Source organism: Dama dama, chromosome 1, assembly GCF_033118175.1.
Source record: "Dama dama isolate Ldn47 chromosome 1, ASM3311817v1, whole genome shotgun sequence".
NCBI classification, from domain to species: domain Eukaryota; kingdom Metazoa; phylum Chordata; class Mammalia; order Artiodactyla; family Cervidae; genus Dama; species Dama dama.
The window spans coordinates 14,432,193-14,449,915 of record NC_083681.1 but is presented as its reverse complement, the minus strand read 5'-3'; positions in this window follow the sequence as shown (position 1 = coordinate 14,449,915).

Here is a 17,723-nt window from a genome sequence, read left to right as displayed (position 1 = left end):
ATAGAGCCTTGACATACTCCTTTCCCAATTTTGAACTAATCCATTTTTCCATGTCCAGTTCTAACCGTTGCTTCTTGTCCTGCATGCATATTTCTCAGGAGGCAGGTCAGGTGGTCTGGTATTCCCATCTCTTTAAGAAAGTTCCACAGTTTGTTGTGATCTACACGATCAAGGCTTTAGCATAGTCAATGAAGCAGCAGTAGATATTTTTATGGAATTCTTTCTTTTTCTATGATCCAATGAATATTGGCAGTTTGATTTCTGGTTCCTCTGCCTTCTCTAAATCCAGCGCGTACTTCTGGAAGTTCTTGTTTCACATACTGCTGAAGCCTAGCTTGAAAGACTTGCAACATTGCCTTGCTAGCATGTGAAATAAGTGCAATTGTACAGTTGTTTGAAAATTCTTTGGCATTATCTTTCTTTGGGGTTGGAATGAAAACTGACCTTTTCTCATATCATCTGGGATATGAATCTATAATATTCTTTACTTTTGGTGTTCTTAACTGAAATTGGTGTCAGTGTAATGTTGGCTCATTTAAAATTTTGGCAGTATTTCCTTTTCTTCAGTTCTTGGAGAAGTTTAAGAAGAGTTGGTGTTATTTCTTCAAGTGTTATCTAGAATTTGCTATCTGGTCCTGTGGTTTCTGTGTTGGGAAGTTTATACTGATTCATCTCTTTACATGTCATTGTTCTGTTCAGATTTCTATTTATTCCTAATTTGGTCTCACTAAGCTATATCATTCTAGGAATGAATTTATCCATTTATTGGTATATATTTTTCATAGTATTTTCTTATTACTCATTATTTTTCTGTAGCATTATTTGCAATGTTTCTCTAATTTTAATTTTGAGTCTTTTTTCTTAGTATAGATAAAGGTTTGTCAATTTTGTTTAACTCTCCAATAAAGTAGCTCTTAATTTCATTTATGCATTCTACTGTTTTTCTAGACTTTACTTAATTTACTTCTGTTCAGATATTTATTACTTCCTTATTCTTCTAACTTTGGGAATAATTTGTTCTTCTTTTTAGTTCCTTGAGGTGTAAAATTATTTTTTTTTTTAATTTGAAATCTTTCTGACTTCTTAACATATACATTTATCCCTGTAAACCTCTTTTTCCAGAATTATTTTCACAGCATTCCATATTTGATGTGATGTGTTTTCATTTTCATTTGTTTCAAGATAGCTTATTTCTTTTCAATTTCTTCTTTCAACTATTGGTTATTTAGGAGTGTGTCATTGAGTTTCCACATATTTATAGATTTTCAGCTTTCCTCTTGTTGATTGCTAGTTTTATACCACTGAGGTCAGAAAAGTTATTTGGTATGAGCTCAATCACCTTAAATTTGATAAAAGGTGGTTTATTATATGATCTATCCTGGAGAATGTACTGTGTGCTTTTGAGAAGAATGTGTATTATGCTGCTGTTAGAATGAATACTCTATATGTGTCTGCTAAGTCTATTTCATCTGAAGTATAGTTTAATTCCAATGTTTCCTTGTTGATTTTCTTTCTGAATGATCTACCCATTGCTGACAGTGGGGTATTGAAGTCCCTACTAGTATAGCTGTTCTTTTCTCCCTTCAGATCCATTAGTGATTGTTTATTCAGGTGTTCCAGTGTTTGGTGTACATTCATCTATGATTGCTTATCTTCTTGAATAATCAACCTATTTATCATTCTGTAATGACTTCATTTTCTGTTACCTCTTTTTGTTGAAATCTATATTGTCTAGTATAAGTATGGCTAATCCCACTCTTTTTTGGTTTGCATCTGCAGGGAATATCTTGTTCCATCCATTCACTTTGAGGCTTTATGTCTTTAGAGGTGAAATGAGTCTCTTGGCTAAAGTATACAGGTGGGTCTTCTTTTTCTTTTAAAGTATCCAACCACTCTGTGCCTTTTCATTGGTAAATCCAACCTTATTACCTTTAGAATGATTATTAGTATATAAGGACTTAATATTGACATCTTATTCTTTGCTTTCTGGTTATTCTCTCTTCACATTGTTTCTTTTTGCTCTCTGAATATGCTTACCTTTGTAAATTGATTATTTTCCCATGGTTATATGCTCTGTTCCCATTTTTATATTTTGTGAACCTACTCTAGATGTTGCCTTTATGGTTACAATGAGGTTTACATAGAGTATAATCATGTATAAAACAATCTGTTTTAGACTGAGAGCAACTATCTTCATGTGCCTATAAAGCTCCAACCTTTTTTTTCTTGCCATTTTATATTTTTGATGGCACCTCTTTTTATACTGTATTGAAAGTGAAAGTGAAAGTCAGTCAGTCATATCTGGCTCCTTGCAACCCCATGGACTATACAGTACATGGAATTCTTCAGGCTAGAATACTGAAGTGGGGAAAAACATCTACTTCTGTTTCATTGACTACACCAAAGCCTTTGACTGTGTGGATCTCAACAAACTGTGGACAATTCTTCAAGAGATGGGAATACCAGACCACCTTATTTTCCTTCCTTTTTTTTTTTTTTTTTTAACCTAACTTGCCTTCTGAGAAATCTGTGTGCAGGTCAAGAAGCAACAGCTAGAACTGGACATGGGACAACAGAGTTGTTCCAAATCAGGAAGGGTGTACATCAAGGCCTTATATCATCACCCTGATTATTTAACTTATATGCAGAGTACATCATGTTAAATGCCAGGCTGGATGAAGCACAAGCTAGAATCAAGATTCTCTGGAGAAATATCAATAACCTCACATATGCAGATGACATCACCCTTATGGCAAAAAGTGAAGAAGTAAAGAGCCTCTTGATGAAAGTGAAAGAGAAGAGTGAAAAAGTTGGCTTAAAACTTAACATTCTGAAAACTAAGATCATAGCATCCAGTCCCATCACAGTACAGCAAATAGATGGGGGAAACAACGGAAACAGTGATAGATTTTATTTTGGGGGCCTCCAAAATCACTGCAGATGGTGACTGCAGCCATGAAATTGAAAGACCCTTGCTCCTTGGAAGAAAAGTTATGACTAACCTAGACAGCATACTAAAAAGCAGAGACATTGCTTTGCCAACAAAGGTTCATCTACTTAAAGGTATGGTTTTTCCAATAGTTATGTATGGATGTGAGAGCTGGACTATAAATAAAGCTGAGTGTCAAAGAATCAATGCTATTGAACTGTGGTGTTGGAGCAGACTCTTGAGAGTCCCTTGGGCTCCAAGGAGATCCAACCAGTCCATCCTAAAGGAAATCAGTCCTGAATATTCATTGGAAGGACTGCTGTTGAAGCTGAAACTCCAATACTCTGGCAACCAGATGCAAATAACTAACTCACTGGAAAAGACTCTGATGCTGGGAATGATTGAAGGCAGGAGGAGAAGGGGACGACAGAGAATGAGATGGTTGGATGGCATCACCAACTCAATGGACATGAGTTTGAGCAAGGCTCAAGAGTTGATGATGAACAGGGAAGCATGGCATGCTGCAGTCCATGGAGAGGCAGAGTCAGTCACGACTGAGGGACTGAACTAAACTGAAACCAGGAGATGATCTGCAGAGCCTGTAAACCACATGTGGGGAATTATTTTTGTTGATTCTTATTGTGGTCAGATTATGTCTACCATTTTCCTGCTGTGGTGGTAATGGTTTGTGGTATAGTCACTAAGTCATGTCTGACTCTTTTGACCCTATGGATTGAAGCCTGAAAGGATTTTCTGTCCATGGGATGTCCCAGGCAAGAATACTAGAGTGGTTTGCCATTTTCTTCTCTAGGTGATCTTCCCAACCCAGGGATCAGACTCATATCTTCTCCATTTGCAGGTAGATTCCTTACCACTGAGCCACGAAAGAAAGCTTTCTGTTATAATATTACTCAATTTAGATTTATTAATGGCAGTATAATTCTCAAGTTTTATCTTCTTGAGAAATAATGTCTTATTTTTCAAAATTAATACATACCTCTTGAAGTGGTTATCAATCAGAAGTCAAGAAATACTTTTTGATAAATGGCTTGCACATATAATTTGTTGACAAGGGTAAAGTAATAAATTTTCTTGATAGATACTGTTACAGCAAAATTAAAGTAGGTGGTGGATCAAAGACAGAATGCACAACACAAATAAAGGGCACCTGGGACCTTCCATATATCAATAACCTCAGATATGCAGATGACAACACCCTTATGACAGAAAGTGAAGAGGAACTAAAAAGCCTCTTGATGAAAGTGAAAGAGGTGAGTGAAAAAGTTGGCTTAAAGCTCAGCATTCAGAAAACTAAGATCATGGCATCTGGTCCCATCACCTCATGGGAAATAATTGGGGAGACAGTGGAAACAGTGTCAGACTTTATTTTTTGGGCTCCAAAATCACTGCAGATGGTGACTGCAGCCATGAAATTAAAAGACGCTTACTCCTTGGAAGGAAAGTTATGACCAACCTAGATAGCATATTAAAAAACAGAGACGCTACTTTGCCAACAAAGGTCCATCTGGTCAAGGCTATGGTTTTTCCAGTGGTCATGTATGTATGTGAGAGTTGGACTGTGAAGAAAACTGAGCACTGAAAAATTGATGCTTTTGAACTGTGGTGTTGGAGAAGTCCCTTGGACTTCAAGGAGATCCAAGCAGTCCATCCTAAAGGAGATCAGTCCTGGGTGTTCATTAGAAGGACTGATGCTGAAGCTGAAACTCCAGTACTTTGGCCACCTCATGCGAAGAGTTGACTCATTGGAAAGGACCCTGATGCTGGGAGGGATTGGGGGCAGGAGGAGAAGGGGACGACAGAGGATGAGATGGCTGGATGTCATCACCGACTCGATGGTCATGAGTTTGAGAAAACTCCGTGAGTTGGTGATGGACAGGGAGGCCTGGCGTGCTGCGATTCATGAGGTCGCAAAGAGTTAGACACGACTGAGCCACTAAACTGAACTGAGACCTTCCAGCTTTCAGACTCTCTAAATAATTTAATAGCTAAAAATGCATTCATAATAAGGAAAACGAATTATTTTTATCATGATAAAAACCTGGTATGTTCAGTGACATGATACATCATCTCAGAAGAATCTCTTCTTACGAGTAATATGAGTTCTTATGAGTAATATTAATAATAGCAACATACTTTTCAGGTAAAGTACTTTACATATTCATTATTTTGCTTGCTTTCTAAAAATAAATATAAATTATGAATTTTTACCCCAATGCATCTTACGATCATAATATGAAGGGATCTTTTCCTATTGGATCTCCTTTTGCTTCTTTGTATATTTAACATTATCAATCTCTCTTCCATATTAATTGCTTTTGGTTTGATACCTTTGATGTGGTTGAAATAACTCAGGATCTCATTCATTCTTTCAGCTTCTTTTACACACACACACTCACTCATACACACTGCCAATATCTTTGCTGTGTATTCAATATTTTCCCTATGAGGGCTGCCACATTAAGAATTTTATTCATAATAGTTTTATATCATATTGGCATTTGTTTGCATTAATATGACAAAAACCTCATTAGCAGAGGCTCTTACTAGCATTTTTGTCATGGGAAATAGTTTCTTCTTTCTATATTAATGTTATAATATAACAAATGATAACTTAAAATCTTTGCAACTTCTTCATTTGATAAATGGAATACGTTCAGGACAGTGAGTAGGAGTATATTGTAGATGCTGAATCTGCCTTTGTTCCGAGAGATTTGCTAAGTAACAACAGCTATAGCAATAACAAGCACTGCAGGTGTGCACTTGATTTTCTCTGTTCATTTTTCAACGTTTTGAGAATGACCTATTTCAGACTCTTGTACTTTGTTTCTAGATGTGACAATACCAAAAATTTAAAAAGAATGTTTATATCTAGGCACTGCCATGAATAAGTATGCCTTTAAAAAGGTTGCCTCCATTTCTGCTGTACCACTCACAAAACTGATAGTCAAATGTCTTTCCTCCAGTCTGCGTTGCCTATACTAGTGACATTAAGGACAAAAATCAAAGGAAAAAGTGTTTCATGCTTATGGAATGGACTCTAGTTTCACTAAATAAGTCACCCGTTGATAGAAGGGACATGTATGTGAATTATTTTAATAGATTTCCCATGTCTTCAAAAGGCATAATTGTTTTTAGATAACTCAAATTAGAAAAGAAAAAACAACTCAATTTAAAAACAGAAAGGGTATGAAAGAGACATTAAAAAATGCACTGTAAGATTATTTTTTTATATGTAGCATCATTGTTTTAATTTTTTTTTCATTTATTTTTATTAATTGGAGGCTAATTACTTTACAGTATTGTAGTGGTTTTTGCCATACATGGACATGCATCAGCCATGGATTTACATGTATTCCCCATCCTGATCCACCCTCCCACCTCCTTCCCCATCCCATCCCTCTGGGTCTGTAAGATTACAAACAGGCTTTGGGATCGGATATAAATTAGATTCATTCCCATGTTGGTCATTTAACTCCATTGTGACACTGGTCAATCTCTTCATCTCTCTGCATCTATGAAACATACACAGAATTAACTCAGCACAGAGTTATTGTTAGAACTAAATGAAGCTGTCAATGTTATACCATCTATTTGCTGCCTGATATATAGTAAACTTCATGTTTTAATTGCTAGACCAGAATGACCCATAGTGCTGAGATGACCCATAGAGATCATCTAACTCTAGGTTCTAATCCCCTATTGGGTGATTTATTCCTTTGGTCATTTACTTAATAGCAGATGTGTATTAGGAAAGAAACAATTTTCAGATTACTTTCTTATATTTGGGGAAATTTAGATTTGCATTTGTACTACATCTCTACTTAGGACTACTGCTGTAAAGGTATTTTTTTCAACATTCATGATTTATATAGGTGAATAAATAAAAGTAAATCCTCTTCCCCAAATGTCACTTCTCTTAATATCATTTTGTATCCAATATGAATGACAATCTTAAAAAAAAAAAAAATGCCTAGGAAAAGTAAGAGAAAAGAAAAATCTTGAGGTTAAGTAATTTCATACATAAAAGCAGCCAATATATGGAAAATATACACTTTAAAGAAAATATTATGATCAAGCACATAACATTGTCATCACTTAATAAAAATTTTCAAACAACAAGCAGAAAAAAATGATCCATTTGATAAGGGAAATGTTTTACATTATGATTAAATTTATATTTGCACAGGACTATATATTTATCAAAACTCATCAGAAATTTTCAGCAAATATCTGTGCATTCACTGCATGCAAAATTTAGCTGAATTAAAAACAAAAAATAAGGGAACTAAGGTTGTGCCAGTCTTGTATCTTGATTATAAATAAGATGTAAAGTTCGTTTTAGTATTCAGGATGGGAATGGCAATCAACCTTATATAATCCAACAAGAGTTACAAATGGCTAAGTAAAGATAAAGGATTTAAGGTGAGGAGAGAGTAAACCAAAAATATTTTGTTTTAGATTAGTAAAAGTTATTGCTTGGCATTCCATCCTGTTCTCATTAAAAAGTTAGCTAGTTCAGTCGCTCAGTCATGTCCGACTCTGCAACCACATGAACCATAGCACGCCAGGCCTCCCTGTCCATCACCAACTCCTGGAGTCCACCCAAACCCATATCCATCGAGTCAGTGATGCCATCCAACCATCTCATCCTCTGTTGTCCCCTTCTCCTCCTGCCCTCAATCTTTCCCAGCATTGAGATCTTTTCAAATGAGTCAGCTCTTCGCATCAGGTGACCAAAGTATTGGAGTTTCAGCTTCAACACCAGTCCTTCCAATGAACACCCAGGACTGATCTCCTTTAGGATGGACTGGTTGGATCTCCTTGCAGTTCAAGGGACTCTCAAGAGTCTTCTCCAACACCACAGTTCAAAAGCATCAATTCTTCTGCGCTCAGCTTTCTTTATAGTCCAACTCTCCCACACATGACTACTGGAAAAACTACTGGAAAAACTACTGGAAAAACCTTGACTAGATGGACCTTTGTTGACAAAGTAATGTCTCTGCTTTTTAAGATGCTATCTAGGTTGGTCATAACTTTCCTTCCAAGGAGTAGGCGTTTTTTAATTTCATGGCTGCAATCACCAACTGCAGTGATTTTGGAGCCCCAAAAATAAAGTCAACCACTGTTCCCACTGTTTCCCCATCCATTTGCCATGAAATCATGGGACCAGATGCCATGATCTTAGTTTTCTGAATGTTGAGCTTTAAGCCAACTTTTTCACTCTCCTCTTTCACTTTCATCAAGAAGCTCTTTAGTTAAAAAAGAAAACAATGTTTTTTTTCAATTTTCATTTATCTTTCTTCATCTTTTCAGTACTTATTACAAATCACTAAGCATATTCTTGCTTATCATTTCCAGATATCTAGAATGTTTATACTATAGAAAATTTTAGAATGTTGACAATTCCTTAGTATTCATATGCATGGTTTAAGGCTTGAGTACATGTTCTTAACTATTACATATTTCCCATTTTCAAGCTGATTTAAGTGGAAATATTGGAATCTAGACTTGACAGAGTTTCCTTTTATTGTTGTTTTTGAAATTTTGCTTTGTATTCTTATTTTATATTATTATTCTGTGGTCTGTAGTCTAATCTATAGCCTAATTTATTTAGGCTCCAACTGAAGGTCTGGTTCAGTAATATATTGGACATTCTCTGAACACAGAAAACCTAGGGACAGCTGAAGCCTGGAAAGATAAGGAATGCTATATTGAAGTGAAAATAAGAATTAATGTATAGAGACACATAGGGGAAAAATTTCTTTGCTCAAAATGAAGCTTGAGAGAAAATCCTAGGAATGAGAAATAATTTAGTTCTTGTGGAGTATGAAATAAATGATGAATTCCGTGCAAAACTGAATTGGAAATTATAAGTTGGATGACTTCTACAAATTAGTTTTAGCAATGTATCAGGATTCTCCAGATAAATGAGATTTTTAAGCTAAACTGTTTATATAGTGTTTTATATAGGATATATTCATACTTTCCTATGAGCTATGTCTAATTATCTATCATCTACCCATCTATTTATCTACAAGAAAGAAAGACACACACACACACACACAGATCACCTATTGATTCCATCTGTGATATGTATATATCACAGAAACACAAAACTAGTAAGAGAGAGAGAGAAAAGGAGATATCCATTTCTTTTCTGGAGAATCATATCTAATGCTATAAATTCAGTAGATTCTATAGCCAGATAGATATCATGAAGAAATGATTGGCTCAAGTGATTATGGAGGCTGAGAAGCCCCACAGTCTGCCATTGGCAAGAGGGAAACCCAGGAAATCCAGTGCTGTAATTAAGTCCAAGTCCAAAGACTTGAGAAGAGTGGACATAAATGGTATAATTCCCTGTCCCAGGGCAGGAGAAGGCCAATGTCCCCATTTAAGTATGCAGATGGGAAAAAAGAGGCAATTTCCTCTCTCCTCTGCCTTTTGTTGCATATAGGCCTTTCAGTGGTTTGGATGATGCCCATCCTCATTGATAGGGGCAATCTATTTTACTGAGTCCACTGATTCAAATTCTAATCTCATCTGGAAATACTTCTGCAGACATACTCAAACATATGTTTAATCCTGACAATATGTTCAGACAAGTAGACCTGTAAAATTAACCATCACTACAGGGTTCCATTCTATTAAAATATTTTGGAGCTCATAGAAACACCATGTTTCGCTGGAAAAGTGGATGTGATTTCCCAGTATGTAATTGGAATATGTTGGAGAATGAGGTTTGTTCTCATGGACTAACTGATATTGATTATATTTGATCTTATAAGGATTTATTTTTCTTGTTACAATGAATGTGCTCTGCACATAATACTCAAGTTCATAACCAAGGAAAAGAAGACAGTAATTTCCCTTTTCCATGAATGCAAGAAACTATAGAAGGATAAGTATACCTATAATCAAAGATGGATGGCACGTGTGAGACCATGAACAAATTGAGTTTCTTGAGTTTGAGCTCAGAATCATCTTCATGCATATTGTCACACACTATTTAAATTAAAATTCAAGCACTTGGGATAAATATAAGCAAGTGTCACTGTTAGCTAAATAGGGTAGCATTAAGTTACCTACACGTGAAGCATTGCATTAATTGTGTTGTTTTAATATGTTCATTTACATTATAAAACCCAGCACAAAATTTGATAATTGTGTAAGTGTTGCACAAAAATTAATAGGATATGCAAATATAAATGTCATATTGTCTCATTAGCCATGAATAGATCTTTATTACAATAAACCCCAAATCTAATTTCGAGTTTTTACATAATATATTTTCATTCTTGGATGAAAGATTTGCACTGTAATTACAAAGCTTAGTTTAATTAAGTCATCCATCTGATAACATCCATGTAGGTTTACATGTATCCATAGTTTCCCAGGTGGATCAGTAGTTAAAAAAATCTGCCTGTCAATGCAGGAGACACAGGTTTGATCCCTGGGTCAGGAAAATCCCTTGGAGAATGAACCTGCAACCCACTCCAGTATTCTTGCTTGGGAAATCCCAAGGACAGAGAAGCCTGGTAAATTGCAAAAGAGGACACAACTTAGAGATTAAACAACAAAATATATATTGAACTAACATCAAATCTGATGGTACTGGTTAGCTAAGTTTTATCTTAGTTTCCAACTTTTTTCTCAAAATACAATTTTGATATGTTACAATGAAGGTAAATAGTGATGCTCTGGAGTATACACTGCATAGTGGAAAAAACTCCTTAATCCTTCTTTCCATTTCTCAAACTTGTTTAAATCTCACACCTTCTGAGATGTCTGTAAAGACAGTAATATTAAGTTGCAATATAACTTTCCAGTTGAAAAAAAAATACATCTCTCATTAATACTGTAAAGAAGATAAAGATAATTATACTCAATTTAGAGATGAAAAACTTAGAATACTGAGACTGGTTTCTCCTGAAAGCACACAATTGCTAAATTGAGAAGCTAGGTTCTGATTCTAGTCTTTATTGAGTTCCATCTTTCTTAAATGCCCAGAGCACATTCTGTACCACTCACACTGACTTTTGATGATATTATGCCTTAGAATTACAAAATGATATCCTAAGAGCTGAATCACTTATAGCATAAAAGTGCCGGGAAAATCACCTCTTTGTTATCTATTTTTACACCTTAACTCTGAAATTTCATTGAGCATTTATGACATAGGATAAAAAATTGTAAATGTTTTATATACATTATTACATATAGTCTCCATAACAATCTTGTGAGGTAGATATTATGTTTCTATCCCAATTTCTTCAAATGAGAAACTTAAGACACAAAGTTTTAAAATTTCCCAAGGTTATACAAGTAGTAGGTGGTAGAATCAGGATTCATCTTCTTCCATGCAGACACATTTGGCCCTATTTGGAACAGCTTCAAAATAGGGAGGAGTTTAAAATCCGTCTAGACTAATCTGTGACATTTAGTATAACTGAAGGAAAATAAAAGTAGGACTTATAATTGAAAGGGTTTAATAAACAACCATAGTGCTTGGTTTCCATGTGGAGTTCACATTAATGTGCTCTCTTTCCAACACTGCAGTATTTTAATAGACTGTGCTGCTTTAAAACTGTTGTTTGCTGATTAAAATGATTTAATGAGGGCAATGTATAAACATGAATGTTTCCATTCCAAAGTTGATCCTATATAATAGGCTAAAAATAAATTGACTTTTATTTAAAGCAAAATCTCACTTTGACAGTTAAGCACTGTTCTCATTTCTTAGAACTTTATGGAGGTGGGAATTCAATAGAAATAACTGGACACAATTCCACAAAAGCACTCCTTCATACACCGGAGGCATGAAACTCAGAGATAAGTGTTCGAATTTCAAGCCAATTGCTCTAAAGCCTTGCAAAACGTCAATGTGTAAAAATGGGTCATTTGCACTGAACCACTGCCAACATATCAGAGTAAAACATATTTCTCATTTAAATGTAAATGATTGGAGCCTAAACTCTTTCATAATATATTTGGCATTATACAGGATTTGAGGTCACCGTTTGACCTGTGCTAAAAATGCAAACCACGGACATTGGCTGACCCCAGATTGTTGCCTGGAAACCACTCAGCTATGGGAGAAAAATGACCCCTTAGTACTGGAAATTTTTATTTTCTAGTTTGAGTCTATATAGAGTAGAACTTGCCTACAAATTGTGAATTCAAAATAAGTATAGAACATCTACATGACAAGGACCTTTTATATATAAGTAATTTTATATTACAAATAAAGTTTGCATTGAATTAACTGCTTTATATTGAATCTTGGTAGTTAACTTATTCTGGATAGATGTTGTGTGTGCTTCTGTGTTAGTTGCTCAGTCGTGTCTGACTCTTTGAGACTCCATAGGCTGTAGCCCACCAGGCGCCTCCATCTATAGAATTCTCCAGGCAAGAATACTGGAGTTGGTTGCCATTCCCTTCTCCAGAAGTTCTTCCCAACCCAGGTATTGAACCCAGATCTCCTGTACTTCAGGCAGATTCTTTACCATCTGAGCCACCAGGAAAGACCTGGATAAATGTTACTTTTTTTCCCATTAACATCAAGAGATTACAAATTGGGAATATGGTTTATATTTCAGGAAATAAGTATATGTTTACAGACAACTAAAAGTATTAGTTCTTCTACTTCTCCTAAATCCTCTCAGCCCACTTCTGTAATTCCCATGGAGATGGCTATTCTGCTTGGTTTATTTCTGTTGATAGAGGTAAAATGCTAATTTATCTGTATTAACTACTGCATGGTAACTGTGTTAATACACAATGTACATGTATACTCTCTCTTCTTCCTTTCATACAGTCAGGGTCTAGGCTTTTATCTGCATATTAAGAGACTGTTATTTTCTGGTGGTTCTCTCATAAAGAGAAGTAAAATATATGAATTCTCCATAACTGATAAGCTGACTCAGCCAGTTCTGGTACTCCTTTAATTTCTCCTTCCATTGGTACAGTCAGAGGTGGCTAAACTCCTAAATTCAAGTTTGTGCTTAAGGAATGAAAGGAGATCTCATAGGCTTAGGTAACCTAACTTTGAAAATTAAATAATCTGTTGGGGGATAAATCTGGATAAAATAATGATCTTTCCCTTTTATCACATTTCTCATACATTTACTTCTTGCCTGAAATTAAAATAAAAAAGGTAGCTGAGTTAAGGTATTGTTTGTACATTCCTGGGCATATCATCTAATATACTCTTTACTTTCATGATCATTTATAATTTCATCTACTATCTTCCATTAATAATATTTGGCTGAGCACTACGTGACATGAAGATGTATTCAGCTGAGTCATTTCTAAACTTTATCTCTTAAAAAAAAAAAAAAAAAAACTTTATCTAGCTCTTGTTCATATAATCCATGGGATAACCAGCTTTTTATATCTAGCTTGAAATTCTCCAGAGTGTATTAAACACGGTTTACTGAATTTTCACAAAAAATCATAACCTACCAGGGTGTTAAGCCTTTCTGAAGAAAGTGTGAATTATTCCACTGGTTTGGACAAGAAGGGGACATCTGAATAGAGTAAGTGATGAGATTGAAAGGAGAGCTCAGGCTTATTCATGCAAATAATCTCATAAAACAACAGGAATCAATTCTCCAGTAAGCAGTCATTTTAATTTATGTCAACCACTTATCTTCTCCAAAAGCAAGTTTCTTGTATTACCAGATTTTAGACTAGTAGACAAGTAACAGCCCTTCTAGCCCTAATGTATCATGAACCTAAGTTTAAACTCGTTATGGTGAATACTAACTTTTGTTTCTTCTCCTGAAATATGGGTACCCTGGAATAAGAGAGAAGCTGATGGAAACTTCAAAAAAGGAAAGAATCAAAAAAGAATTACTCCAAAGGATCCTTGAAGCAATGGCTGGATTAGAGTTCAGTTACCTCAAGTACATGCCAGGTTTAGGATGCAGTTAAAGAATTATCAGAGCAAGCAAAAATTTCTAGGTAGAATAGAGAAAACACTGTGCAAAAAGATACCTGGAAGCACTAAATTGCTATTGTCCATTTCTGCACTGTTACTTTTAATAGCTGAGGCCAGCTATGCCCTGAGTCTCAGCTACATTAAAAGGTCTTAGTTTTCAAGAAATACAAAATGTTAGTCTTATTATTTCTCTTTTCACTTACTTTATTCTACGGAATAAGTAAAGGAAAAGGTCACTTTAACAAAACTCCTTTAAGAAGCTAATTGGTACATTTGACATGCTTGAAATCCTACCTCTGCAGTTGATTCCTTCAGCTTGAGACTTTGATTTCTGTAGAAATATAATTCCCTGTGGGAGAAGTATGGCTTTAGTTTGAGTGTTTTTGATAATAGGTTTTTATATGGCACCACCATGAAGATCAGGAGCCCCAAAAGATGAAGCAAGAATTTTCAAAAAGTGGGGAAGAAGAGCCATGGGTCAGGGCCATCCTATTTGGATTTCCCTGTCAGAAATCTCTTCTTAATTATCCCCTTAAAAAAGGGTGTAACTGCACATAAGCATTGCCTTCATTCATCATACTCCTTAAAAAGCTTTTTTTTTCCCCCTCAGAAAAATTACAACCTCATTGTCAGCTCAATAAATGGTATGCATGGCTATAAAGCCATCTTATACTACAAAGATAAATCTTTCAAGCAAAACCTGCTTCCCATTCAAGATAGGGTTACAGCTGCAATAACATTTACAGGATTTAAGAGTTGAACTGTGGGAGAAAAGACTTCTTAAGGGAAAGATTTGGGCTTTATATTGGCCTGATCTAAAGATCCTAAAACCCAGTGGTGGTAACTCTACCTGGTACTTTGCTAGAAACATTAGAGAAAGTAAAATGGGGGGAAAGTGAGCTGAGATTATTAATGTGAAAATGTCCATTGTGGGTGTGGAAGTGGGGAGAATTTATTTAAATGGGAAGTATCTATTATTTTCTTTTTATATTTTAAGCACAGCAGATCAATCCTTCAAATGTATTTACTGGGGTCATTCAAGGTCTCTAACATGGTTTTTCCCAATTATATCTCTGCTCTAACATATGCCACAGTAAAACATTGCACTCATCTTCCTTGCTAGTAAGGTTATACTCAAAATTCTCCAAGGTAGACTTCAGCATTACATGAACTGAGAATTTCCAGATGTTCAAGCTGGATCTAGAAAAGGCAGAGGAACCAGGTTCAAATTGCCAACATTTCCTGGATCATAGAGAAAGCAAGGGAATTCCAGGAAAGCCTCTACCTCTGTGTCATTGATTACACTAAAGCCTTTGACTGTGTGGGTCATAGCAAACTGTGGAAAACTCTTAAAGATATTAGAATACCAGACCATCTTACCCGTCTCCTGAGAAACCTGTATGCGGGTCAAGAAGCAACAGTTATAACCCTGCAAGGAACAACTGACTGGTTCAGAATTGAGGAAGTACAATACCGTCACCCAGTTATTTAACTCATATGCAGAGCACATCACGTGAAATGCTGGGCTGGATGAGTTACAAGCTGTAATCAAGTTTGCCAGGAGAAATATCAACAGCCTCAGATATGGGGATGATACCACTCTAACAGAAGAAAACAAAGAGGAACTAAAGAGCCTCTTCATGAAAGTGAAGGAGAGTGAAAAAAAGCCAGCTTAAAACTCCATACTCAAGAAATGAAGATCAAGGCACACAATCCCATCACTTCATGGTAAGTAGAAAGGGAAAAACTTCAAGTAGTGCCATATTTCCTCTTCCTGGGCTCTAAAATCACTTTTTTTTTTTCCCCAGTATTTAAGTGTATTTATTTATTTATTTTCAGTTTGCATTTTCTAAAATTTATTGAAAATGGAATCATACAGTATGTATACTTTTTTGGTCTGGCTTCTTTCTCTCAGCATAATTATTTTGGTTTTTTTTTTTGTTGTTGTTGTTGTTTTTTCAATTATTTTTATTAGTTGGAGGCTAATTACTTCGCAACATTGCAGTGGGTTTTATCATACATTGACATGAATCAGCCATGGAGTTACATGTATTCCCCATCCCAATCCCCGCTCCCACCTCCGCCCCCCCCAACCCGATTCCCCTGGGTCCTCCCAGTGCACCAGGCCCGAGCACCTGTCTCATGCATCCCACCTGGGCCGGTGGTCTGTTTCACCATAGATAATATACATGCTGTTCTCTCAAAACATCCCACCCTCGCCTTCTCCCACAGAGTCCAAAAGTCTGTTCTGTACATCTGTGTCTCTTTTTCTGTTTTGCATATAAGGTTATCATTGACATCTTTCTAAATTCCATATATATGTGTTAGTATGCTGTAATGATCTTTATCTTTCTGGCTTACTTCACTCTGTATAATGGGCTCCAGTTTCATCCATCTCATTAGAACTGATTCAAATGAATTCTTTTTAACGGCTGAGTAATATTCCATGCCCATCAGCAGACGAATGGATAAGGAAGCTGTGGTACATAAAATCACTTTGGATGGTGACTGCAGCCATGAAATTTGAAGAGATTGTATACTGCCTTAAATAAAAGAGAACAGTGTTAGTCGCTCAGTCGTGTCTAACTCTTTGCGACCCCATGAACTGTAGCCCACCAGGCTCCTCGGTCCATGGAGTTTTCCAGGCAAGAATACTGGAGTGGGCTGCTACTTCTTGCTCCAAAGAGTACCAAAGCCTAAAATTGAGGATGACTATCTGTATCTTGACCTCCTGTAACAACTTTTCAGTACTGTTTACGGAGAAGCAGTGATTGATTACCACCCACATGACATACAGTAGAGGCTTAGTGAACACTTACTGCATCAATTAGTGGGTGGGTGTCTATCACGGCACAAACTGCATCAAAATATCAGTATGCTCAAAGAATGCGGATTTAAGGGGCAAGCAGGTACCAGATGAATAATAAGGAAGAGAAGCTTATTTTTAGTGTAAGATATGTTTCAAGGGAAGAAAGATTCCTTTGTATTGGAGACTTTGTGTTCAAGATTATTTTCATTTATTCTTGTAACAAATACTTTTTTGAGTACATAAAACAAACTATAATATATAATAGGCATCAACAATACAAAAATGAGTGAGACACAGCTCTGAGTTCTCATTCCTTTGGGAGCAATTTTTATGTAAACTAGGAGTTACTTAATTAAGTGGCTTTTTTTTTCTGAAAAGGTATAATACAGAATGTGGCAGAGTAATTTTAAAATTAGAATAGCAGTTCTCTATCTCACAACTGAATAGATACTGTTATTTTTGAGTTTCTTAATCTTATAATCCATGACAAATATGTGCCAAGAGGAAAGGGATTTTGATAATTAAATGCTTGTAAATTTAATTGAGATTATATGCAGGGACTGATAAACTTCTTTCTTCAGAATTTTTTCAAAACAACAAAATGCAATATCATTTTTCCACCATGTAAACTGAACTCTTTATTCTTTATCAAGATTTGAAAATACTCCTCGGAACCAGACAGATTTCATATCCTTACTCAGTAGATGATATGTTATGGTTTCTGAATTCTGAGTGGCATGACTTTTTTTTTTTTTTCACTCTGTGAGACCCAAGTTGAATTTTTGAATGTCAGTAAGGCATTTAACATTTGAGTATAATATCTGATGAGACTATTAGACCTTTACAAGTCCACTTCCTGGGTCCTTTTTCAAAGGAGAGGCATACATATTTTGTACTAGGCCAGGAGAAAGCATGAACTCTTTAAAAAGGCGGAGTGATTAAATTAAAGGCTTTAAATTGGATGGGATGGGGAAAGTAATAAAGTGAAAATGGCTTATCATGTTAGTAACCTTGTTCTAAGA